Raw genomic sequence first — 26,173 nt, forward strand, 5'->3', positions numbered from 1 at the left:
GCAAGAGAAATTATCAAAGATGAAGCATAGAAGAAAAAAATGGTTAATTGAAAACAAGCACAGTGGTATATGAAATGACAGTGAGTATTCCAACACACATGTAACTGGTATTCTAAGTGGAGCGGGCAGAAAGCAGCTTGAAAGGAATAACAATCTTCTTTAAAATTTTCAGGACAAGAAAATATGAGAACTAGGTAGTATAAACAATTGATGGCTTTGGAGGACAGTTTTTTTTTTAATGTGTGGCCCCTAGTAGATGAACCGTGCTGCAGTAGATTGCCCCATGCCCATGTATGGCAACACAAATTGGGTTCAGGGGGATATATCTGTATGTATCTCTGTCTGTCTGTCTATTTATCTGTCTGTCTATCTCTCATACATTTATGTGTATGTGTATGTACATAAAGTGTCATAAAAGTTGGGGTGGATCTGGGAGAAGGAATGAAGGTGAATGTTATCAAGATACTTTGCATGCATATATGAAACTCTAAGAATTAATAAAATATATTTAAACAAAAAGAAATGCCAGAGGAAGGTCTTTGCGTCAAAGTAAAATGATACCACATATAAATGTGGATCTAAGCAAAGAAATCCAGAGAGGTAACAAGGTAAATTTAATTGTGCGGCCATTTCTTCCACATTAAAACATGCAGGGAGAGGGAGACTCACAGGCTCTTGAAACTCACAAGAAATCTAGAAGAATCAGGAAGCTCAAGAAACTTACAAGACTCGCTCGAGGGAAAAAGACTCAGTAGGCCTGCCCCTCGGGTTGTATAAGCAGCAAACATTTAGTCACCTGCAGCTTGGGCAGGGAACTCCAGGATGCGGGTTTCAAGACTTGCCATCCATGCTGTGTTGGGCTTTGCTTTAGCTGCACAAGTCACCATGCTCAAGGTAACTAACTCTTCACTCAAGTTCTGTAAGATCTGATAGGCTCATTGGTTTACCACACTGGACTTAGATGGAAGGATTAACTTGGTCGGTCAATGCCCTCCCTTTCTGGGGTGAACAGAAATAGTCTCCCCAGTAAAAACATCACAACCATGGGGGGAAGTTTCTATTATTTTTAAAGTTATGCCTATAAGCATACATGAAGTGTTGAATCATCCTCTACATTCAAATCACATATATTATTATTTCTCAAAAGCAATCACCTTGGATCATAGTCTCCTAACACTAAAATGGAATCATGACAGACCTGGGAACTTAACTCAGATAAGTATGTTCTGGTCTCTCAGTTTGATACCCAGCATCATACAATAAAGCATAACAGACAAACTTGATTCAAAATGGAGCTCCAGTGCTAGGAAACGAGAGTGTGGGTATTCATAGTTCTCTCTAAGATATCTCTCTAAGATGCTGCTGCTACCAGTATGTAGAGTGGATGCTGGCTTGGATTCCCAAAAGTTTCAGTAAACATGTTATAAGCAAGGAATCTTTTTCAATTTTTTAGGTCTGTTTATTTTTATTTTATGTATTTTATTTTACTTTGTCTGGATAGATGTATGTGCACCACATGTATGCAGTACCCACAGAGGCCAGAAGAGAGCATTAGATGGCCATGTCCTAAGGTTACAGATCGTGGGGAACTGCCATGTGAATGCTAGGAACTGAACCCTGGTCCTTTGCAAGAGCATCAAGTGTTTGTAACTTCTGGGTTATCTCTCTAGTCCTATAATCAGTAGGGTTTTTACATACAGTGTGTCATTTCAATGAAGAGAATACTGTAGTGTCCCTGGGCCAACTTATCACTCCATCCAGTATGTGGAGTTTGACTTCCCTTCTTCTATGCTGAGATATAATAAGTGGCACTGTAATAGACACAGCTTCATCTCAATTGAGCTCCAGCTTCATAATACTCTAATAGTAGTGTCTCAGGCTGGGACTTCTACAGTTCTTAGTTGCCTGCTCAATGAAACAGGAATATGTGTTTCATGGGATTGTTGGTGATTAAATCACATATGGTACATATGCAAAGGCAACTGATACCTGCTGTATCTTCAATAAATGTCAACTTCTTTCATTTCTACCATCTAGAAAGGGTCATCTATACAGAACACGAGGGTACCCATAATCAAGATTATCCACATATCCATATTGTTTCTCTAAATTTCTATATTTCAAATTTGTGGGACTGGAAAGATAGCTCAGCAGTTAAGAGCACTGGCTGTTCTTCCAAAGGACCTGGGTTCAATTCCCAGCACCCACATGGGAGCTCACAAATGTCTATAACTCCAGTTCCAGGGGATCTGACATCCTCCTATCAATGCACATAAAGTACAATTAAATAATTTTTTAAAAATCAGCTTTTGTAAAATTATTGAATGAGACTTGGTTGCCCTCTTCCAATAAAAATTGCTGGTGTACCTACTGCCATATCTCACCACCTGAACAGTCAGGTGTTAAGGCAAAACAAGTTTCTGGCAGCATGAGGACCAGAGAGAAGGGTTAGTAAGCTCAGGGTTTACCTGCTGCAGGGGGACCCTTGTCCCTCCCAGTACAGACTGAGCAGGTTCATCAAGTTCCTGCACTAACAGAGCACAGTGACCCTGAGCCCTGAGCTAAAGGACATTCGTGAGGATGCCACACAGCTGGGTAAGGGCCACTCTGTTCAAGGACTGGATGTTCTGCACAAAGGAGTGTGAGTGCCAAAGCCTCTGGGATCCAGGGACTCAACATATCCTTCATTCATATCCTTCGGGTATGAATCTTTGTAAGTGAGCTCCCACACTGTCTGGGAGTTACAGTTTGAACAGGACATTAGAGTTTCCTAAGCTATAGTTCAGCATTGCTGTGCAGTCCACATCACTTGGGTGGGAGCAATTAGGGCTCTTTTAGGAGAAAGATGAAAAATATAAACCATCAACACTCCAGTCACTCTGTAGTCACTTCCTTAACAAACTATACTAAATCTAGCTAGAATTCAGTGATTTTTTTCCTCCTCCTCTTCCTTTCGCTCCCTCTCCTCCACCCCTCCTCTTCCCCTTTACTTCTTGCTACGATGCCCTGCCTGCCCTTGTATTCTAACAAGCTCTAAGTGGTGATGACTGCTATAGCCTGGGAAATCATTCGATGAGCGCCCTAGTATGGCATAGGAAATACAGGATCCCATGAGAGTCTGAGTGACACACACCTGCAGGCTACTCAAATAAAGCTCATGCATACATACATGTGACAACCCACTGGTGTTGTTCTCCAAAATCAATTTCAAGGAAGTCTGGTTGTGGAATTAGACAATTAAAAAATTGTAAGAGCCAGAGGGGATGGAGGTCACCAAAGAAACAAAGCATACAGTACAACCGACACACGTATGAACTCACAGAGCCTGTGACAGCATGAACAGGACTCACACAGGTCTGCACCCGATGGAGTCCTAGAGCTGAGAGAAGTGGGAACACCCCCACCTCTGACCCGGAAGCTATCTCTAACTGATGTCTATTTGCTCATAAAAAAATTAGTTTTCTCCAAGGGAGACTCATTGAGGAAGCAAACCACTCTTAGGGGCAGGCCCCCATGTCCAGGTTGCCAACACAAAATGAACCAAACGGCATCTTTGGAGGTTCTTTGTCTCATAATGTTGTGTGGGGATTGTTTACTTTTTCACCTTACAGATCCTTTGTGTGTATACTAAGGCTTCTGGTTTTGTATTTTAATGAGATTTCCATGTGGGCAAATGTGTGTGTCTCTGCATCTATATGTGTTTCTTGTGTGCATTTTCTTTGGCTCTTTTTCTTCTGTTTTCTTTGTTTTGTCCTATTCTGACTTGCTTTTCTTTTCTTATTATTCTTTAGACACCTGATTATTTTCTAATGATAGAAGGTGTGTGGATCTGGATAGGAGGGGAGATGGGAAATAATTTGTAGGAGTTTGGGGAAGGGAAATCATAATCAGAATACATTGTATGAAAAATCTATTTTCAATTAAAAAAATCACCTAATCATTTTGTCACTTGAGTCATGAAATTTTTTTTTTTGGTTTTGGTTTTTTCAAGACAGGGTTTCTCAGTATTGTTTTGGAGGCTGTCCTGGGATTCTCTCTGTATACTAGGATGGCCTCAAACTCAGAGATCTGCCTGCCTCTGCTTCCCTAGTGATGGGATTAAAGGTGTATGTTTTAATTTAAAAAACCACCTCTGGGCACTTTTCTCCGTTTTAATGTAAGTAGACTGCACCTGCTCTTTTTCTCCCTGAGCAGTCTAATGGCTTGTCAGTGTTACTGATCTTCTCAAGGACTTGGCTTCCACTGATGTCTTCTAAGCCCATTCTATCAATTGCTGCCTTGACATTTATTGTTCCTTTTCTTTTGATTACTCTGAATTCCATTTCCTTTTAGTTGATTAAGATGAAGGCTGAAGGTATTGATTCCAGCCTTTCTTTTTGTTATTGTCTATTTATTTACTTTTTAGACTGAGTCTTCCTCTGTGGTTCCTCTGTAGCCCAGGCTGTATTAAAACTCACAGCAGTCTTCCTACCTCATCATTCTAAGTTCTGAGACTACTGGCTCATGCCTTGCCTGGTGGGACTCTCTCACCACAGCATTTCCTGCTATACATTTCCACCCAGACACTGGTTTGATGTGTGATTTTCCTCATCCTTTCAGTGGAAATAGCTTCTCTTTTGATTATTTTATTTTTCACTTTTAGTTACATTTTTCTTTCTTTGTTTTTTGTTTGTTTGTTTGTTTGAGACAGGGTCTCACTGTGTAGACCTGTCTGTCCTGGAACTCATGATGTAGACTAGACTGTCCTTGAACACACAGAGACCTGCCTCCTTCTGCCTCATTAAAGTTGTATGCCGTCATTCCCAGCTAGTTTGTGGTCGTGCAACTTTTGTGTGTGTGTGTGTGTGTGTGTGTGTGTGTGTGTGTGTGTAGGTTTGTGTACTGCATGGGCATATGTGTCCCAGTGCATGTGGAGGGTGAAGGCAGGAGCTAGTATCTCCCTCTTGTTAGTCTTTACTTTCTTTTTTTGAAACACAGTGAACCCAGAACTAATTGGCTTGCTAGACTGCTTGGCTAGCAAGCTCCTGGGCTCTTCCAGCACACCCTACCCCAGTGCCAGAGCTTCAGATGCACACCATCATGCCCACCTCTCCTGTGGGTCTGAAGCCAGGTTTTTGTGTTTGTGTGGTAGAAGCTGTACCCACCTAGCAAATCTTCCCAGGCCTTGATTAATTCTTTGACTCATAAGTTATTTGGAAGCATGTCATTTTGTTACCGAATTCTTGTAGATTTCTGAGCTCTACCATGTTCAAGAACATGTTCTGAATAACTTCAGTCTCTTTATAAATGTATTGAGTCTTTGTGGTACGATATAATGCAACATATGGTCTGTGTTGATATATGCTCCATTTGTACTTCAAAAGCGGTTGACTTAAATGAGTATGGTCCCTGTAGGCTCACAGATTTGAACACTTGGTTTTTGAAAGGGGTAAACTAAACTCAAGGGCTTCACTTCTAATAATTTAGAAATAAAGGGACCAGACCCTCACTCAGCCCCCTGCTTTAGCAGCCATGACAGGCTACAGAAAAGATACGTAGGCCTCTGACACAAGGAAACTCCAGATCCTCTGGCCTCCTGGAGTCTAGGGCCAAAACTGAAAACAAAGAAATTCCAGACTACTTGCCCAGACTCCTGGGAACTGTTTGACCACAAAAGAAACTCTAGGGGGACCAAAACCTCCCCTGTAGTCTCCAGGATATAGTTCTGAAAACTATTGGTATCTATGTACAAAAGGCCACCTGCAAGTAACAAGACAATACCATAGAAACCACAGAATGTTCCCTCTCAGCAGTGTCCAATAAAAATAATTGATACACAGGTATTTCATGCTACAATATGACTTTGAGAAATGCTCCTGATTGTTCCCAAATGTCAACCAATTAGAAACCAACTCGTGCCTACTCATGTAATCCTGTAACTTTTGTTTATAAAACCTAGAAGTAGACAGGGAACTTCACTCCCTCTGGAGGCTGCTGTGACAGCTAGCCAGACGGGTTCCTGTCATGGGTAGATGAACAATCATTAAACCTTGCTTTTGCAGTTTGGTGGGTCTGTCTTCCTGGTGGTCTCTGGGGACTTTGCAACTTAGGCACAGCAGTTTTCAGTGTGGAACTTCATGGGAAGGATAATGAGGTGTGGCCTTTTTGGAGGAGATGTGTCACAGGAGTGGGCTTTGAGGTTTCAAAAGCCCACTCTCCTCCCAGTTAGCTCTCTCTCTGCCTTGTGCTTATGATCAGATGCAAACTCTCAGCCACTGTTCCATGCAGCACCATGCCTGCCTACCTGCTGCCATAAAGATTGTAGATCCCAGCCTTCTGGAACCATGAGCCTCAAATTAAATCCTTCCTTTCATAAGTAGCCTTAGCCATTTTTCTTGTCTTGTTCATCACACTGTTAGGTGTGAGGTGTGTCGAGAAATCTCAGATGTCTTCTCCAGGGTTCTTTCCTGTGAACTCTAGTTGCCCGTCTCCCCAGACTCGAAAGCAGAGTTTGGGCTACCCTTTTTGTACTGTATTCTGGAAACTCTGTCTTGGTGTGCCTGTTTTTTTCTTTCGCTGACTTTCATAAATCATTATTAAGCACATAGATGCACTAGCATGGAAATGGCTTCTGCCAGGGGCTAAACTAAGAACAGTTTCCTCTGGCCCAGTCAGTGACTGGTTGATTATGGGGTTCATTCTGTACATGACTTCTTCTATCTCCCCAGCTGTGCAGTCACAGGCCTTCCGGAACCCCAGAAAATAGGGTGCTTTTCAGGCTTTTCCATCTGGGGAGGATCTGAACCCCGACTTTTGTCTTCAAGTAGGAGGGCTGGAGAGATGGCTCAGCAATTAAGAGCACTGGCTGCTCTTCCAGAAGAAACTGGGTTCAGTTCCCAGGACCCACAAGCTGGCTAACAAATGGCTATTGATTTCAGTTCCAAGGAATCTGACTCCCTCTTCTGGCCTCAGTGGGCACTGCATCGATGTGGTGCACAGACACACATGGAGGCAAAACACCCACATGCTTAAAATTTTTCTTAACTAGCCAGGCGGTGGTGGTGCACGCCTTTAATCTCAGCACTTGGGAGGCAGAGGCAGGCAGATCTCTGTGAGTTCGAGGCCGGGCTGGACCGACAGCCTCCAAACAGAGAAACTCTGTCTCGTAAAACCGAAAAAATTTTTTAAATCATTTAAAATAAATAAAACACACACACACACACACACACACACACACACACACCCCAAAACGAATAGTTCTGGTTAGCTTTTCAGCTTTTTACTTTTTTAAGATTTATTTTTATTATGTGCTCGTATGTGTTTGCGTGTGCGTATGTGCACATTAGCTCATCTGGTCCCTCTAGAGCAGGAGCTATGGGTGCTTGTGAGGCCCCTGACACGGGTGTTAGGAACTGGATTCTCGTTCCTGGGAAAAGCAATCCTCTTGACCACTGAATAGTTGCTCCAGTCCCCTCGGCGACTGCTTGGCTTTTTTAAAAACTCTTTTTGTCTGTGCTACTTCCAAGTCTGTAAAGGACTGAAGGGAGCTGTTGGTAGACTTCTAGGCTGACTCTACTGTGTCTCTCTGCTTCCGTGACTGTGGTCTCCTGTGCCCAGTTCATGAACCCTTCCTCTCTCCTCAGTCCTAGAAGGCTGCACAGTATTCTCTCGAGACTCCTAGTGGCTACTTTATTGTTTCTTGCTGAGCAAGGGGCTCAAGTGAAAGGAAGTTTGGAGTGTGAGGTATTAATGGGTTTCTCTCCTTTTGGGGGTTATTAGCTCGTCAATTCTTGGCTGCCTTAGTATATCTTCTATGACTTTGAATGGTGTTTTTTTTTTTAATATAGCTTTTCTAGATTTTTCTTCAAAGAAGCAGTGTCCTACCAGTTAGCCTGTCACTGCCAGATGCAGATACCGAATGCTGGAAAGATCTATAACCTTACTTTTGTTGTTGTTGTTATTGTTATTGACAAGGCCAGTTTAATGAACATTTACAGGTTGGTGAGATGACTCAGCGGGTAAGGGTCCCTGTTGCTAAGTCTGATGACCTAAGTTTGATTTCTGGGTCTGACACTATAGAAGGCGATAACCAAGTCCCTCAAGTTGTCCTTGGCCTTCACATGCACACTGTGGCATGTATGTGAGCACACACAAATAAAGAAATGTGACTTAAAAATAAAAGTAACATTTTCCCATGAGTACAAATAATATACAAGATGACTTTCTTAGTATTAACTACAACATCAACTGAGATACTTAATAGAGATGGGTGGTGGTAGCACACACCTTTAACCCCAGCACTTAGGAGGCAGAGGCAGGTGGATCTCTCTGTAAATTTGAGGCCAGCCCAGTCTACAGAGTGAGTTCCAAGACAACCAAGGCTACATAAAGAAACCTTTCTATAAAGAAAAACCAAAAAAAAAAAAAAACAAAGATGCATAATAGAATCCTTAAGTTATAAAAGGCATACTTATATGTATTAATTTTATTAACATTATTATCGAGTACATATTTGATATTTGAAAATTAAAGGTTTGTATAAAATACATATTAACATAAAAGCTAATGTTCATTTGCAGGCACATATATATGCATAAATACGAACATATATATGCCAACTAACCTTAAACATTTCTCCTTAGAAATTAGTTGCAATAAGCCGGACACTTGCCTGTAATCCTAGCACTTGGGAAGCAGAGGCAGGTGGATCTCTGTGAGTTCAAGGCCAGTCTGGTCTACAAAGCAAGTTCCAGAACAGCCAGAGCTGTAACACAGAGAAACCCTGTCTCGAACAAACAAACAAACAAAAAAAGAAAAAAGAAAAAGAAAAAGAAAAAGAAAAAAAAGAAAAAAGAAATTAGTTGTGACAATTTCTATTCTGTTTCTTTTATTTTAGTGTTAGATCTGGAATTCAAAATCCATTCTGAAAGTGCTAAGCCACAACTGCAGCCTACAGAGGCAGTTTTTGTTTGTTTGTTTGTTTTTGTAGCAGCCTACAGAAGTTTTCCCGGTAAACTGCCTAGGAAAGGACTTAATTGGCTACCGTTGGTGTTTTACATGCAGAATCCCATCGGATAAGGGTTAGGATCACAAATTGCCACAAGGTATCTGCCAACTCACAGGCCCAAGTTCCCACTGCCGCCTTCACTGAGGATTTAAAAATCTTGTTATTTTGCTAGTTAGCTGGCTTTCCCTTACTTGCATTCACCAGCCTCCCTCAATGGCCCTCTGTTGTTTTGTCCCACTCTGGTGTGGTGGGGAATCCTGCCTTTCCCTAGCTCAACAGACTAAATTTCAAAGCCCAACAAGAGCAGAACTAAAAATGATAGCCAAGGACTATTGAAAATCTCATTCCTAACTCCAGGGTTCACAAAAATCGTTTGTTTAAAAGTGCTCGCATCAGTTGCTTGGCACTGATCCTTAAGCTCCAAGACCCCTACTTTCGCATGTAATTATCCTCATGTCAGATAATCAGTTACAGTTGATTGACTATATGCTTACAAAGCTCCCCCAAATCCTTAAAATGGAAGAAGACTGAGACAGGAATGGAAGGACCTTTCTCAATGAAACCATTAGAGAAAGGGCCCGACAAACAGCAGATATAGCTCAGTGGGAGAGCCTGGAACCTGGCTATCGAAAGCCCCGCCCTCTCCAGCACACTGCACCTCACACGCCCTCACCCCAGATGAAGGTCATGTATAATTCTACTCCACAGCATGGAATAAATGAGCAAGAGGAATTATAAACAGCCTGGCCAACCAACATCAAGAGAAATACAATGAAACCAAGACCCCGCAGACTCCCTACCCGCTGAGCTGGAATAATCCAGGCTTGGCAGAGAGTCTCCCTGTAGGCTCTCCTGGAGAATCGTGCACTGGCCCTCCTGCAGGAAGGTAGGGGAAAAGACAAAAGGAGGAAGGGGATCATCTCATCCACCCTGAGAATTACGATTGTGTGTATTGCCTTTGGCCCAGAAATACCAGTCTGTGGAATCTCTCCAGCAAAAATGGAAATCAAGTGTATGGGGACTAGGGACATAACTCAGTGGTAGAGCATTGTCTCACATGCATAAGGCCATAGGGTTAACTTATAGCCCTGCTAAGAAACAAATAAACGAACATAAACAACCCCTCAAAGTGTATGGATAAATATAGTATACTCACTATAGCATAGTTGGTTGTGTAAAAACAAAGAAACTGGAGGTAAACATGAATAGCTATCAATGGAGAGATTATGAAAATTTTCTATTACTAAATTGGGTTGTTTGTATGAGTTAATCTAGAGTAATGCATATAATATGGTAAGTAAAATGAAACAGCATAGTAACGTGTACGTTATTCTCCTGTTTACATACATATAAGATCAAAAATAATTCCATAATGTCTGCTTTGGGATGGACTGGAATGCAAGTATTCACACTGAACCTCTGACACAGCCCCCAAAATGAGAATACAGAAAGCTTAGGTTCAATAGTGTTTTCTCATATACCACTTTCTTACTAGACTTGTTATGTAGTGTGAGGATTGATTTTGTAATTTAAAAAAATACAACGTGGTTAAACATTTTAAAGGGCCTGATATTTTATAAGAGCAAGTTAGACTAGCCCCCAGAGCTCAGTGGGGCACGTAGTTCTCTGACATTTGCTTTTCACTGATCCTAGTGGACAAAGGCAGATAGGACTTCTCCTGGAGAGAGGACTCGCCTCGTGTCACTCAACAGAAGCCAATTAAAGCACAGGACTGATGGTGCTACCCAACAGTCTGAGTGACTATGAAATGATAATCGTATCTACTGCAATGTCTCAGCTACAGAGCCTCCCAGGGAGCTGCCGGAGCCCATGTACAGCCAGCAGAGGCATGCATGAGAATAGCCGGGGCTTTTGTCTGTGAAAGCCCCACCACTCCAATCACTGACTGACTGCCTTTGCTGGCTCGGCTTGCATCCTCCAGAGATGAGACACACGGAACTATGCTAACCTCTGCAGGAATTCACATGAAGTTGTGGAGAGATGTGGCTGCTCAGGCTTAAGTGGTCTGTGACTGTTTTTGTGGAGGATACTTGGAGCAGTGCTGGCAAACACCTGAGGGCTTCTAATTGTCACCCCCAGAAGAGCCCTGGCCAAGGCAATGTGGTCCTGCAGACATGATACCTGGCTACTGGCTTTGGAACTTGGTTTCATTCTAATGGGCATTTTCAGCATCTTCAGCTTGTGTGTGTGTGTGTGGGGTGATTAAAAAACATTTAAGCTGAAAATCTGAAGAATTAACTTTTTAACTACTCACTCGTCTTCCAACACCCATTTTTCTTCTACAGTCCCACCCAGCACAACCCATACTTCTTCTGTCCTCCTATTTCTCTTTTTAAATTTTTTATTTATTTATAATCCATGTGAATGTGTGTTTTGTCTGCAGGTATGTATATGTCCCATATGTCTGTGGAGGTCAGAAGAGGGTGTTGGGGCCCTGAAAGAGCCACCATGTGGGTGCTGGAAACCAAGTTGTGGTCCTCTGGAAGAGCTTCTTCTTCCTCTTCCTCCTCCTCTTCCTCCTCCTCCTCCTCCTCCTCCTCCTCTTCTTCTTCTTCTTCTTCTTCTTCTTCTTCTTCTTCTTCTTCTTCTTCTTCTTCTTCTTCTTCTTCTTCTTCTTCTTCTTCTTCTTCTTCTCCTTCTCCTTCTCCTTCTCCTTCTCCTTCTCCTTCTCCTTCTCCTTCTCCTCCTTCTCCTTCTTCTGAGATTGGCCTGCCTCCCCAGGGCAAGGATTAAAAGTATGTGCCATGGGGCTGGAGAGATGACCCAGAGCTTTATAGCACTGGCTGCTCTTCCAGAGGTCCTGAGTTCAATTACCAGCAACCACATGGTGACTCACAACCATTTGTAATGGAATCTGGTGTCCTCTTCTGGAATGTAGGCATACATGCCTGAAGAATATAATAAATAAATAAATCTTTAAAAAAAATAACATGTGCCACCATGCCTAACCTCCAAGAAAAGCTTTGTTGATCCAGAATCTTGCTAGACTGACATTTTCAAGTCCTTACCATACCTTCAGTCCAGGTCACACTTTCAGGCTGTCAGTGTTTCCTAGTTAACATGTCCACTTTTGCTCTTTCTCTCAAGATCCTTTCAGTTACCTTTAGAAATCCATGATGGAGTGTGGGCAGTGCCCATGGACAAGCCTGATGTTCCAGCAGAGGCGGTGGCCATGGGAAGCCTAGTGCACATTTGGTCAGATGTTCCCAGTGTCACTCTGGAACCCTGTCATCCCATCATAGCAAGGGAGGAATTCCAACCATCCAGAATGGAAATTTCTGCATGAGACTTTCCCATGCTATTGCTGTCCTCACTCCAAAAATGCTCTCCATGACTGCAGAGCTTCTGGCTAATCCATACAGCCAGCCTTCTCTATCTGCAGCTCTGCATCTGTGGACTCTGTTGAGCACACACTGAAAATGCTGGGGAAAGGAACATTGTGTCTGTGGGCAGACTTTCTTGTCATCATTCCCTAAACAATAGAATACAGAATTGTTTATATTGTAATAGGTTTCATAAATAATCTAGACGTATGCAAGAGAATGCATATAGGCTACATGCAGATATAATACTGTTTCATATGAGAGATGTGAGCATCTGGAGATTTTGTTGTCTGCAGCAGCTTCTGAACCAACCTGTCTCAGATACCAAAGGATGGCTATGTGTCCCAAGATTGACTTTCCAGAATCAGCACGTCCACTATTACATATCTCATTATAACATCACTCATGGGAAGCTATCACATCATCATTCCCCCTGCCAATTTTCATTCCAGGTTAAAAAACATCCCAGTCTGATAAGAAGTGTGGCCAGTGCTGGACGGAAACCTGCAGCCTGAAGGAAAAACACACATGGAAGGTGGCTGGCAGCCCTGCCCATGGGTCATCATGCACATGACTTCAGTTCCACACTACTGTTTCTACAGTCCCAGTCTGGAGGGCTGGGATGATGGTTTGGCAGCCCTATTGCTTAGCCTTTTGTTGCCTTTGTCTTAGGATTTTATTGCTGTGAAGAGATGCCATGACTATAGCAGCTCTTATAAAGGTAAGTGTTTAATTGGAGCTGACTTACAGTTCAGAGGGTTAGCTCATTGTCACCATGGTAGGAGGCATGACAGAACAGGCAGACATGGTACTGGAGAAGGAGCCAAGAGTTCTGTATCCAGACTGGCAGGCAGCAGGAAGAAAGAGACAACACTAGTCCTGGCTTGAGCATCTGAGATCTCAAAGCCCAACCCTAGTGACACACTTCCTCTAACAAGGTCACACCTACTTCAACAAGGCGACACCTCCTAACAGTGCCATTCCCTATGAGCCTTTGGGGACATTTTCACTCAGACCACCACACTTAACTACTCCCAGCTGAAGTATGCTGGATGAAGGGTACTTAGACCTCTGCTGCCCCCACTGAAGAAAGGAGTTGTGATAGACTAGAGAATCAGCACACAACCTCTACACAATGTTTGATTTGGAGCATTTGCATTTTGTTAGGGGCAGTAAGGTGGGCACTGAGACCTGGTTTGGTCACATCTGGGAATATGTTAAGTGAACCTAACCTCATGTTATCACCTCTTTTAGAGTAGACTGCACCCAGCCTCTCTCTAGACTGTACAGGACATGGTAGAATAGTCTGGAAGTACTTTCTCTGACCATATCTCAAGAGTTTGCCTATATTGGATACACATCCTAAGAATGGCTCAAAATCTGACCCAATCAGAGCTGGGCATTGGTGGCTCATGCCTTTAATCCCAGCACTCGGGAGGCAGAGGCAGGTGGATCTCTGTGAGTTCGAGGCCAGGTTGGACCGACAGCCTCCAAAACAGAGAAACCCTGTCTCGTAAAACCAAAAAAAAAAATCTGACCCAATCTCTGGCCAAAAGTTGCATGGATACATATGACAGGCAGACTAAAGTCCTTGGTCTCTATTGATCTCTGTCTATCATCTATCTGTCTGTCTATCTATCTATCTATCTATCTATCTATCTATCTATCTATCTATCTATCTTTCATCTCAGACAGTTTCACTGTGTAGTCTGACTGTCTTGGAACTCTATGTAGTCCAGGCTGGTCTTGAACTCACAGAAATCCTCCTGCCTCTATTCCTTGTTCAGCATTATCTGTTACTGAAGCTTGGCTACTCATCCCCTCACCCTCTTTGTACCTTCCTCCTATCATACTCTTTGGTCCTGATTATAATACCTGATCTTATTATAATTCAAATTATAAATTTGCCTGTGGAAACACTGTCTACACTGCAGCTGCATGTCAGAGAGGCATTGGCCCTTCAGACCCCTTCCCCAGAGCCATTTATTCTTGTGACTTATTTCTTCCATGGAAACCCTGCAGAGAGTCACCCTTGCCCCAGACTCTCACGGCAGGCGGTCATAATTTAATAGTAGCACTGGGCATAGTTAGCTTGTGTAGATTTGGTCCATGACTGAATCAGAGGAACTAAGCCTTTTAAAAGGCTGATTCCTTCGTTCTCCCATTTGAAATGTAAGCACCCACTTTAATGAATCCTTCCTTCTAGCATGTCCTTTTCACTGACCCCTTTAGATCACATCTGTGAGTGTTCCACATTAACAAGCCCTTCTCCTGTCCAGCCATTTCAACAGCACATGCTTTATGAGGACATAATGGAGGCTCATAGTTTTCTGTGTGCTTATTATCTCCGTCTCCAGAGAACACAGTACTCTAATGTTGGCCTCAGCAACAGGGGATCATCTGAGACTGTGTCATCTGTGTGTATGTCTCTTGAGTATGACAAATAGCTCAGAAAAACGCCTTGAGAAATCTAGATGGAAACCAATGCCCCATGGAAACACATAAATGTTTCATCAGGTTCTGAACAAGACTCTTTCTCATGAATGTTTTAACACCTCAGTAGCTGATTAGAGTCAACTTGTCCTGGGACTGGGAAGCTGAGGGAGGAGGAGGGGACTATAACAGTGAGAGTAGGGGGCATGCTACACTGTCTCTTTTAAGGGCCTAAAATACATTTAAAGAATACCCAAGGGCTCCCCTAATTTACAAGGGTCCTCATTTTCCAAGTGCCATCCCCTCCAGAATAGAGGTAGATCAGCTCCTAGCAGTAATGCCTACTGATGGACACCATACTGCCTGTCACGGAGCCCCTGTCACTTTTCCATACCTCTCTCCGCATGGGGACACAGGAGGATTTTCTATTTCAAGTGAACTACTTGGGACTAAAATGAGGCAGAATCTATAAGCATAATCATAGCAGCTTTATTCAAAATAGCCCTAAACCAGAAACAACCTCAGTGTCCATCATTATGAGCATGAATAAACATAACAGTAATATTCATACAATGGATACCACCTTGAAATAAAAGGTAATGGCCTATTGATACACTCAGCAACAGCGATGAATCTCACAGAGGTAACAGAGCAAAAAGGCTATGCTATGCAAATGCATTTACACGACCTGTGGGAGCCATTAACATCCAAGTAAGAATTGATGGCTTTCTAGATGGTGGGGGTGGCTAGAAAGAGGCATGAGGGAAATTTTGGGGGAGTGAAATTATGTGTATTTTGCTTGGGCCATGTGGTCAAAACTGACCCAACTTTGAGTAGTTGAAGCTCAGAAACACCGTGAAGATAAGGTTCACTAATCTCCAGATCATCATTTACCTATAAATTATTGATTGCCTGGCTTCTAGTATTTTACTTTTTTTTAACTTCCTTTCACACACCAAGAGAGAGAGAAGGCTTTGTGTGTGTCATTAATAACTTAGTTAATTGCTTATCATTTGCTAACTAGGAACATAGCCATAAAACAACAACAATCTCTTGCCCTTATGGGGTTCCCAGTGGAGGATCTGTCCAATTGACAGAGACAAAGATACAGCATCAAAAAGTGACAAATGCCAGGGATGGTCTCACTAAGGTCACAAGGATCAGAGGGAGGTGAGCTCAGAGTGAAAACCACAGAGGATGGTAGGCAACAGATGTGACCTAGTGAGGCCAAGCACATCTGATCACACAGGGCTGTGGTCACCTCTGATGGAGGACTGGGTTTTATGTAAGTGTGAGTTGAAGCTATTGGAGGGTTTTACACGGGGAAATGAATAATCCAACCGATGTCTCTGAGGCAGGAGGATTGGCATTTGGAGGCCAGCCTGGACTATGTAGCAAGACTCTGTTACAATGAATGGATGGATGAATGAATGAATGAATAAAAGAACAGCATCAGTCTGTCTTTCTCCCTATTGTCTTATTTCTTTACCCCATGTGCTATCTTAAATTTGGGGAGAGAAAGAGAAAGAGAAAGAGAAAGAAGAGGAAGAGAAAGAGAAAGAGAGGGAGACAGAGAGCTCCAAAATCAAGAGATCAGTTGTCTGTTATGAAAGATTTACAAGAACAAAATTCATACAACAACTAAAATTTTTTCTCAAAAAATATCTTTCTAATATTTCTTCTTAATCAGGTTCTGATTTAACCTCTGTCCAGGCGTGGATCGCATACACCTGGGTCCCAAATTCAGTGGTTAAGAGCACTGGCTGCTCTTCTACTTACCCGTGTTCCACTTCCAGCACCCACATGGTGGCTGGCAACCACCTGTAACTCCAGTTCCAGGGGGATCTGATGCCCCCTTCTGTTCTCCATGGGCACTGCATGCATGTGGTACACAGACATACATGCAGGCAAAACCACTCACATGCATAAAGTGAAAATAAATAAATTGTTGAAAACAAGATCGTCAAAAGTTTATGAAGAGAAAGACAGATGACTTCTTGGCATATTTTAAATTTCTCATAATAGAATGTTTGTAGAAAAAAGTGAGGGATTTGCATTCATTATCAGCATCCTTTAGCAAATTCATTAGAACCTAAACAGTAATTCTCACTCCTTTCTGTAAAATAAGGGCTCTGTCTGCTTTCTGTTCAACTATCAACTCCAGTTTCTCTGCTCCAGTCAGAATGCATGTCCCTATTTCCTGGCCATTCTTTTCTCTTGCCTCTGCCCCAAATTACTCCCTGAAAACATTCAAGGTCTGAAATAAAACATGCACTCAGTGGGTAAACTGCTTGCTGTGCAAGTGTTTGGATCCACAGAATACATAGAAAGGCAGATGTTGTAGTACAGTCAGGTCTGTGATCCCAGCCCTCTTACCAGGAGGTGAGGTAAGAGGCAGATGGCAGAATTCTTAGATTCTGTCCAACTAGCCTGGTGCAGACAGCTAACAAACTAATACAAGACACCCTGTTTCAAACGAAGTGGAAGCAAGAACCCACACCCGAGGCATCCTCTGACATCATGTGCCTTCACACACACACACACACACACACACACACACACACAGATACACAGGCATACTTACACACACATAGATACACAGTCACACATACACACACACAGACATACACAGACACACAGGCACATACACCCAGACACAGACACACAGAGAAACAGACAGACAGACACACAGGCACATACATACAGACACACAGATTTTTTAAAGGTAAATCTGAGGAGAGGGGGCACTTTTCAGAGGCCTCATTTTCCTCCAATACAACTTTCAAATACCTTTCTGGATAAATAGGGAGCAAGTGGACTATAGGAGCCCTCAAGGAACAATGTGTCCAAGGCCTTTCTAGGCGACTCTGTTCCTTGATCATCCTTCTGCTCTTTAGGCTGGAAGCAGCCTCCTTCTGTTTACCCTCCTTGTCTCTGCTGGGGGACCTTTCTGTGTCCCCCTAGACTTGGGCTGCCATTACTCTGCCTCTGACTAAGCCAACTCTAGACTAGGGAACAGAGAGAAGCTAAAAGTTGGAGATGAGAGACAGAGAAAAGGGATATGGCAGATACAGAGGTGGCCCCAAAGGGGAATTAGACAGGCACAGTGGGACCAGAGAGCCCCTCCACTCTTTCCGAGAGTCCCAATTCAAGCTAAGTTTGCCAAGGCACTTTATACCTCAGGCTTCAATGGTCTGAAGCCCCCAGACAAGAGGATTCTCCTTCACTCATCCGTATACACCCATTAGTTCCTTTGGCAACAGTTAAAAAACCAAACCAAAACAATCTACAAACTTGGAAGCCTGGCTGATGTTCCAACTGCTGGGGGAATCCAGTTATTGGTGGAGAAAAGCTGTTTTTTCTTCACCGGCCTGGCTGCCTAATTAACACACCAACAAATAAGGTGGGTTTAAGCTCCCACCAGAAACCCTTTTCTTTTCACCTAAGGATGCACACACTTAGCATCACCCTCTGAATCTTGTGTAAAGAATACAACGGAAAAGTCTATTATAGGGTCAGGACACAATGTACATATTCCTCAAGCATGCACCCAGAAAAACAGCAAATGGGTAAGAGCAGTCACGCCATTCTCCCCTTCCGATTTTTACTCTTGAAATGTTAACAGTTTACAGGACCGCCAAGAAAGTAGCACGTGGTGCTTAGCTTTCTAAGTGCTGCCCAGATCCAAGGATGCTCAGGCGCCTGGGGCACTCCTCTGGTGCCCAGGAACAAAGCCATCGCACAGACCTGACTCGGTGTGGTAAAACTTTCTTCTCAGACTTCAGAGCCAGGGTGGGAAACATCAGCTCACCACCCTGCCCTCGGGGTGAGCTTACACCTGCAGGGTAGATTTGGAGTCACGCTTGGAAATCTCCAGACTGTGGGAATTCGTTTTGAGATCGCTTTTTTTCAGCAGTTTGCCGCTTATTCAACAAAACAGAGAAGTCACACTCTGTTCACACCCAGTTACAGCACTCTTTCCTCTCTTTTCCCCTCCCAAACTGCAAGGTCGCATGTTCTCCCCTACTTTTTTTTTTTTCTCCTTAAATCATTCCTGAATACCCTGCCCAGGTTTTGAAGAGACAGGAGTGCCCCTGCCCTCTCCACTTCTTACTGTAGATTTCGGGTGTCCCGTGTTTTGTGGACACACGGCATCCACAGGGAACTCCTAGAAAATCTCGCGTGTGGGGTCCTCAAGGGCGCACTGCTCACCTCGCGGGGTCCCCGGCCACTGAGAAGCGCCGAGTCCTCGGCTGTGGCTGGAACGCGCGTGGTCTCCAGGTCTCTGGTGAGCTCTCGGGGCTGGAAGGCGGCGGGAGGGACGCGGGCCGCGCCCATCGCCACGCAGACAGCAGGAGCGGCAGCTGTGCGGTGTGCGCGGTGCCCTGCGGGTCGCCTCCTCCCCTGCCGGCCAGCCAGCCCTCCTCTGGCGCCACCCCGCGCCGGGACCCGACCCTGCGTTCTGCTGCAGGCCCGCTCCACTCCCGCGTCCCCTACTCCCGCATTCTCCACTCCTCGGACCTCCACTCCCATCTGCGCGGCTCGAGAGTCCCCTGAGCAGCTCCTCGAAGTGCACTCAAAGAGCTCCGAGGAGAGTTGGCCTGGGGAGTCCTGAGGGGGGAGGATGCTCAGGCCTCCAGGTCCTGTGCTTGCCTCCTGGACTCGTAGGGTCCCCAACTGGTTCCTGTTTGAGACAGAGTTCTCCATTAGTTTTTTCCCTGGCCTGTTGAGTCTCCCCTCCTTCCCCTCTCCTGTCCTCACTCCCCTCTTTTTTCCCCCTCCTCTCTTCTTTGCTTTCATTCTCCCTTTTCATTTCATTTCTGTATTTTTGATTCTTTACATAGAATTTGTTTATTTTAGAATCAGAAAGACAAGAACGTTGCTTATAATAGGAAGGTGCATGTGTAGGACTTCGCTTAAGGAAAGTCCTGAGCATGGGCTCAGGTGGGGAGCGACGTGAGCTGGGCCCTGGGACTCTATTTCGAATTTCATATCATCGTTTCTTTTATTCTAAAATCACAAACCCAAGTGTCCATGCAGAGGACGCAGTGATGGCGCTGAGTGGAGGACTCCCTCAGTCAGGGAGCCACTTCTCAGCTCCCAAACGCCAGTCTTACCACATGCTTTAGGGACAGGAGAGGAGGGGAACCGAGTAGGACTGTAGGGTTCAGATCACATGGTAGGGACGGTTGGGATTGATTTTTTTACACCTTCACCCACCAACCCAAAGGTCCCCCCCCCCAACAGGAAAAAAAAAAGGTGCTGTGTCTGAATCCCAAGGCTGGAGGCAGGGGAAGGGGGACAAAGGCAGGGGACTCTCTGGGGTCTGCTGAACAGCCGGTTCAGTGGGAGTGCCTGCCTCAAAACTAGGGTGGAGGACACCCAAGGAAGACAGCCATCAACTTCTGACCTCCATGTGACGCTCGCCTGCACACACACACACACACACACACACACACACACACACACACACATTTCCGGGACTACCTTTCTCTGCCAATGCTCACTTCAGAGTCCAAAGCTGGATCTTGAGTCTGTGGTCCCACATTAAGAATTCCCCTCTGACCTCCGTGGCCTTTTGCCTTACCTCAGAATCCCCCTAGGTAGCCATCTGCTCTCACTGACCTCCATATTGGACTCCTTCCAGCTTGGTCCCCCTTTCCCAGCCCTCTGTCCCTTTTCCATTAAACCGCCCTACAGCTCCTCAGATACTGGCCGCCTGTTTTCATCTCCCACTGGATCTACCACATTTACTTCAAAAGTGTTTCTGGAGACTCCCTTCTTCTCCGCATTCCCACACTGCTGCCCCTGTGAAGTTTTAATTACCCTGGGCTGAATCATTTTAATAGTTTCCTAACAAGGTTTCTTGCCTCCGGGTCTCCTCACCATCAACACAGACTTAAGAATGTCACTTTCATGACAAAACAAGCAAACCGCCCGCCTGCCCTGTGCCTCCCCTGCAGGGGAACAGTCTAATCCAAATCTTGTCCACTTGATCAGCTGCACGTCTCTGGGTACACCCTGGGCTGTCAATCCATCAGTTTCTTTCCCTCCCTTCCCTCACTCACATCTTTCTTTACCTGTTGAATTGCCCCCAACCCTTCAACATCTGAATCAAATGTCCTTCTACACTTCCAGATCTTAGCATTCTGTCTGTCATAGCCCTAAGTCGGGTTGTACATCACAAATGACTGTGTCTTTCTGACACCCTAGTAACTACCAGCGTGTACAAGGCAAAGGGCGCCTCATCTTCATTTCCCCAAGGTGTTGGCTACATATGTTTTTATTTTATTTTATTCAAAAAGGCTTGCCTTTCAGCCTGGTGATGGTGGTGCAGACTTTTAATCAGGTGGAGAGAGACTGAAGAAGCCACTCAGCATCAAGCCCTGGTCTCCATGTGTGTGCAAGGTTACACACATAGGTGTGCCTACACACACAGGTGTCCCTATACATGCGGATGTGCATCTAAACATGGATATGCACCAAACACACAAATGGGGGGAGGGGAAGAGGGGGGAAGAGGAAGTATCTGGGTGGGGGTATGGCGGGTCCTTAAAATTCCCAAAACAGATCTGTCTTATGATCCATTTTTTTTACTTTTTTATTTATTTGTCTTACATACCAACCAAAGTTTCTCCTGTTTCCCCACACCTCTCCCAACTGCACAATTTTTGCAGATATCCAAAGAAATCCAATTCAGCATGCAGAAGCAACGACTGCACACCCATATCAATTGTGGCACTATTGGTAAAAGCCACATTGTAGTATTAGCCTGGATACTCAGTAATGAATGGCTGGCTAGAGAAAGTGGTGTGTGTATGTGTGGTAGTGTAATGGTCAGTCATAAAGAATAATGAAGGGTGGGAGAGATGGTCCAGTGGTTACGAGCATACTGCTCTTGCAAGGGCCCAGAGTTCAGTTCTCACACCCTCATCAGGCAGTTCATATCCACTCTAGCTCCAGGAGAGGGTCTCTCATTGAACCCATGTTGGCTGATTTGCCTGTTTAACTAGTCAGCTGGCCCTGGGGTAGGGATCCCACCCAAACTGCAGTCCTCATGTGCAAGCTGCAAGTATCTTATCCACTGACCTATCTAGTGTGTTTTCTTGATGGTAGCCATTCTGAATACGGTGAGATGGAATCTGTGTCATATTTGAAAATGTCCCTCCCCTTTCTGTTATATGGGGACAATGTGAGTATCCATGTGATTCTTCAAAGGTCTGGTAGAATTCAGCAGTGAATCTACCAGGTCTTAGACTTTTCTTTGATATAAGAATCTTCTTTACTGCTTAATTCTCTTTGCTTGTTAATGATCTGTTTAGTTTTTTCTTACATTTTCCATTTAATGGAAGATGTGTTCCCAAAATATTCTCTAGCGATCCTCTGGTTCAGTGGTGTCTGCTGTAACTATGCCTCTTTTCACTGCCTATTTTATTAACTCAGGTCTTCTATCATTTTCTTTTGGTTACTTTGGCTAAGGATTTGCCAGTTTTTTTTCAAAGAATCAACCCTTTGTGTCATAGTTCTTTGTATTATTCTTTTAGCTTGCATTTCATTAATTTCTACCCTGATTTTATTACTTCTTTTTATCTACTAATGTCAGGGTTAATTTGTTCTTCATTGTTTAAAGACTTTGAAATGATTATTAGGAAATCTGTTTGAGACTTCTCTGGCTTTTCAATATAGGCCATCATAGACCTAACCTTCCCTCTTGAGCTTCCTTGATTGTATTCCAAAATATCTGGTAATTTGTGTTTTCGTTTTCATTCAACTCTAGGTCTTAAAAAATTTCTGATCACTGGGTGATGGTGGCACACACCTTTAATCCCAGCACTTGATAGGCAGAGGCAGGTGGATCTCTGTGAGTTCAGCACAACCTCCAAAGCTACAGAGAAACCCTGTCTCGAAAAAACAAAAAAAATTTTGATCATGCCAAAATATACTGTTCAGTTTCCATTGATCTATATAGTTTTATTTACTCTCTAGGGGCTGATCTATGTTTTTAATTGTGTTTGATCTAGCAAGATGTGAGATATTTTTATTTTGTTTTTGTTAAGAAATGTTTTGTGGACTACTATTTTGGAGAAAGTCCTGTGGTTTTCTGAGAAGAATATGCATCCCATGGTTGTTAAATAGAATACATTGTAGAAGTCTGTTAAGTCCATTTGATCTGCAGGACACTTTGAATCTTAACTTTTTTGTTGATTTTTGAAGGTAAGATTTTATATCTACTGATGAGATCAGAGTATTGACATTATGCCCTATTATTGTATCTCTAGCTATATGTCCCTTGGTGTTCGAAGTTGAGTAGACTGATAGCTTCTTGAAGGGTTGTTACCTTTATCAATATGTAGTGATCATTTTTATCCCTTTTGACTAACTTTGGCTTGAAGCCTGCTTTGTCTGATATGACTAAAACTATACCTGATTGGTTTTATCAATTATCGAGTTGCCAAGATAAGTAGATTTAGAGTCACCTAGGAGATTAAGGAGGCACACCATTGGGCTTATCCAGGAAGACATTTCCAGAGAGGGTTATCTGAGGGGGGAAGACCACGCATAGTTGCTCCTCTCCCTCCATGAACTGGAAGGCCAGATGGAGTAAAAAAGAAGAGCAGGAGAATGCCAGCATAGTCCCTCCTTTCTACTTCCTGTCTGTCATGATGTGAACTCTGCCATATCCTCCTGGCCATGATGGGTTGAATTTTCTGAGATTGTGGAGTGAAATAAATCCTTCCTCCGCTGTTATTTCTTCACATATTATGGTCAGAGCCATGGAAAAATAACTAACATAAGACTGATCTTTTTCTTGTATTCTCATTTATTTATCTATTTTCCTAGTGAGAGTCATTCTTTCCCAAGCTCTTCTGATATATGTCTTCATTTTCTGTGTGTATTCTTTTATAGATTTCATAATTTGGTCTGGTGATTGATTGATTTGGTTTACGTGTATTATAGAAAGTCTTTAATTCTACCATTTAAAAGGATATTTTTCCAGGATATTGAGGGCTAATCTCAGTTGGTAATTAAATACTTTTAGGCCTAAACACACCAGTCCATCACTCCAGCTTCTAGGGTTTCTGCTAAGAAATATGCTGTGGTTCTCTAGGCTAGCCCTTGTTAGTAACAGGTTTTTTTCTCTTCAAGTTTCCATATTCCATATTCCTGACACTAACTATAATATTTATTTGGGTCCTAAGTGACTACTGTACTTAGATGTTCATATCTTTCTCCAGATTGGGGGATAATTCTGCTACAATTTCATTGGATAGTGTTTCTAGGCCTGTAATCTGTTACACCCTCAGCCCCAAGACTGAGATTATTTTTTTCCTTTTTAAATTTAAATTAGAAACAAGTTTGCTTCACATGTCAATCCCAGCTCCCTCTCCCTCCCCTCCTCCCCGTCCCCACCAAACCCCCCCATCCCTCTACCCAATCCCCACTCCACTCTCCAGGGAGGGTGAGGCCCTTCATGGGGGATCTCCAAGTCTGTCATATCATCCCATGTGTCCAGGCTGAGAGAGCGTACCTCCATGTGAAATGGGTTCCCAAAGTCCATTCGGATGCCAGGGATAAATACTGATCTAGTACCCGAGTCCCCAAAGATTGCCTAGGCCTCCTCTCTGACACCCACGTTGAGGGTGTCTGGATCAGTCCCATGCTGGCCTCTCAGCCATCAGTCTGGGGTCCATGAGCTCCTCCTTGTTCAGGTCAGCTGTTTCTGTGGGTTTCACCAGCCTGATCTTGACCTCTTTACTCATCACTCCTCCCTCTCTGCAACTGGGTTCTAGGAGTTCAGTTCAGTGTTTGGCTGTGGGTGTCTGCCTCTGCTTCCATCAGCCACTGGATGAAGTCTCTAGGATGACATACAAGGTAGTCGTCAATCTCATTATAGGGGAAGGGCATTTAAGGTAGCCTCTCCACTATTGCTTAGATTGCCAGTTGGTGTCATCCTTGTAGATCTATGGAAATCTCATTAGTGCCAGATCTCCTCAAACCTATAATGATCCCCTCTATTATGGTATCTCTCATCCTGCTCTCCTCTATTCTTTTCTCGATTCAACCTTCCTGCTCCCCATGTCTTCCTCTCCCCCTCACTTTTCCTCAGCTTCCTCTTCCCTCCTGACTGAGATTCTTTTAAATGAAAATTTTAAGGCTAATTATCTAATATCCAGAGACATAACTAAGCTGCAAAGCCACAGAAATACAGAAAGAAATAGAGAAACATGCAGCTGGCAAATGAATACTAATTAAAAAAGATTTGGGCTGCAATTTTGTGTCAGACAAAGTAATGTTAAATGTTGTATTTAACCATGCATGTCTCAGTTAACACACACACACACACTCTCTCCAATCAGCTGAATGAAAAAAAAAACCCGAAGTTATAAAATAGACGAGCATCAGTATATTAGCCCCAGACTACATACTTGGAGGGAAATTGTCTGTTAATGTATCTCTATTGGCCACTAGATGCTAAGCTCCCGGGAGGAAGCAAGCTGGCTCTTATTAAGAGTCACTTAGCTCAGGTCTAACTTGGAGTTTTCTGAATAAATGTTTATTGAGTAAACCAGAGGTTCCTGAGCCTGGCTGAACATCAGAATTTTCTGGGAGTTTTAAAAAATACCCAGGCTTAGGCCCCATCCCAGATCAATTGAAAAAGACTCCCCAGAGATGGGACCTCACTGTAGTGTAGATTTTAAGGACTCCCCAGGTAATTCTGATGTTTGGCCAGGTCTGAGAACTTCTGGAATAGATAAATTACCAGACGAACAAAGAAATGAGCATCTCTTTGATTTACCAATGAATTCATAACAGGATTCTTTTAAAAGCACATTCCCACAGTGCATTTTTCACGTAATTCGATTTTTAAGAAATTTGATTTACACCCAATATTGCTGAGACCATCTAATTTTTAAAAAGCAAAGAACATCTGCATTATCTATCAATTCTGTTTTATGGATTGGGAGTATTCTGTTTCTGCATTTAGAATGGAGCTGGAGACTGGAGAAAAGGTTGTATCATTTCCTGTATGTTGAAAAATGCTCTCTCCCACTCTGGCATTCTGAGACCATTTCCTGACAATATGAAGCACCCGATTACATAATGAGACACTTAAAGCAGTTTTGAGAAGGATAAAAACAGCATTGTCTGAGCTTCCTACCCCTGATATGACCTAACTGATAGATGGAGGACACTCAGGCCAGCCCTAGTGTGCAAGCTGGGGACAAAGAAGCAGATAAAAGCCTGGGGTCAACAATAGGAACACAGGGGAGGGACAGAGACCATCCAGGTGTAAGGTGAGGTCACCGGAGTGCTTTTCCAAAGAAGTGTCAATCCAGCTGGAAGGCTAGGATGGATGGACAGAGGCATTCAGGTTAAGTCTTGGCTGACTAGAGGGAGACAACCCCAC

General features: G+C 43.6%; 1 protein-coding gene across 1 annotated transcript in view; it reads right to left on the bottom strand.

Annotated features, from left to right (window-relative positions):
• The window catches only part of Gpr156 (G protein-coupled receptor 156), a 75,434-nt gene extending 56,267 nt beyond the window's left edge, over nucleotides 1-19,167 (bottom strand). The window contains exon 1 of the mRNA XM_005071500.4: nucleotides 18,976-19,167. The gene's annotated coding sequence lies outside the window, so the exon portion shown is untranslated. The remainder of the gene's footprint in view (nucleotides 1-18,975) is intronic.
• Between the last annotated feature and the right edge of the window lie 7,006 nt (nucleotides 19,168-26,173).

The sequence above is a fragment of the Mesocricetus auratus genome, unplaced genomic scaffold (genome assembly GCF_017639785.1).
Source record: "Mesocricetus auratus isolate SY011 unplaced genomic scaffold, BCM_Maur_2.0 Super-Scaffold_100008, whole genome shotgun sequence".
NCBI classification, from domain to species: domain Eukaryota; kingdom Metazoa; phylum Chordata; class Mammalia; order Rodentia; family Cricetidae; genus Mesocricetus; species Mesocricetus auratus.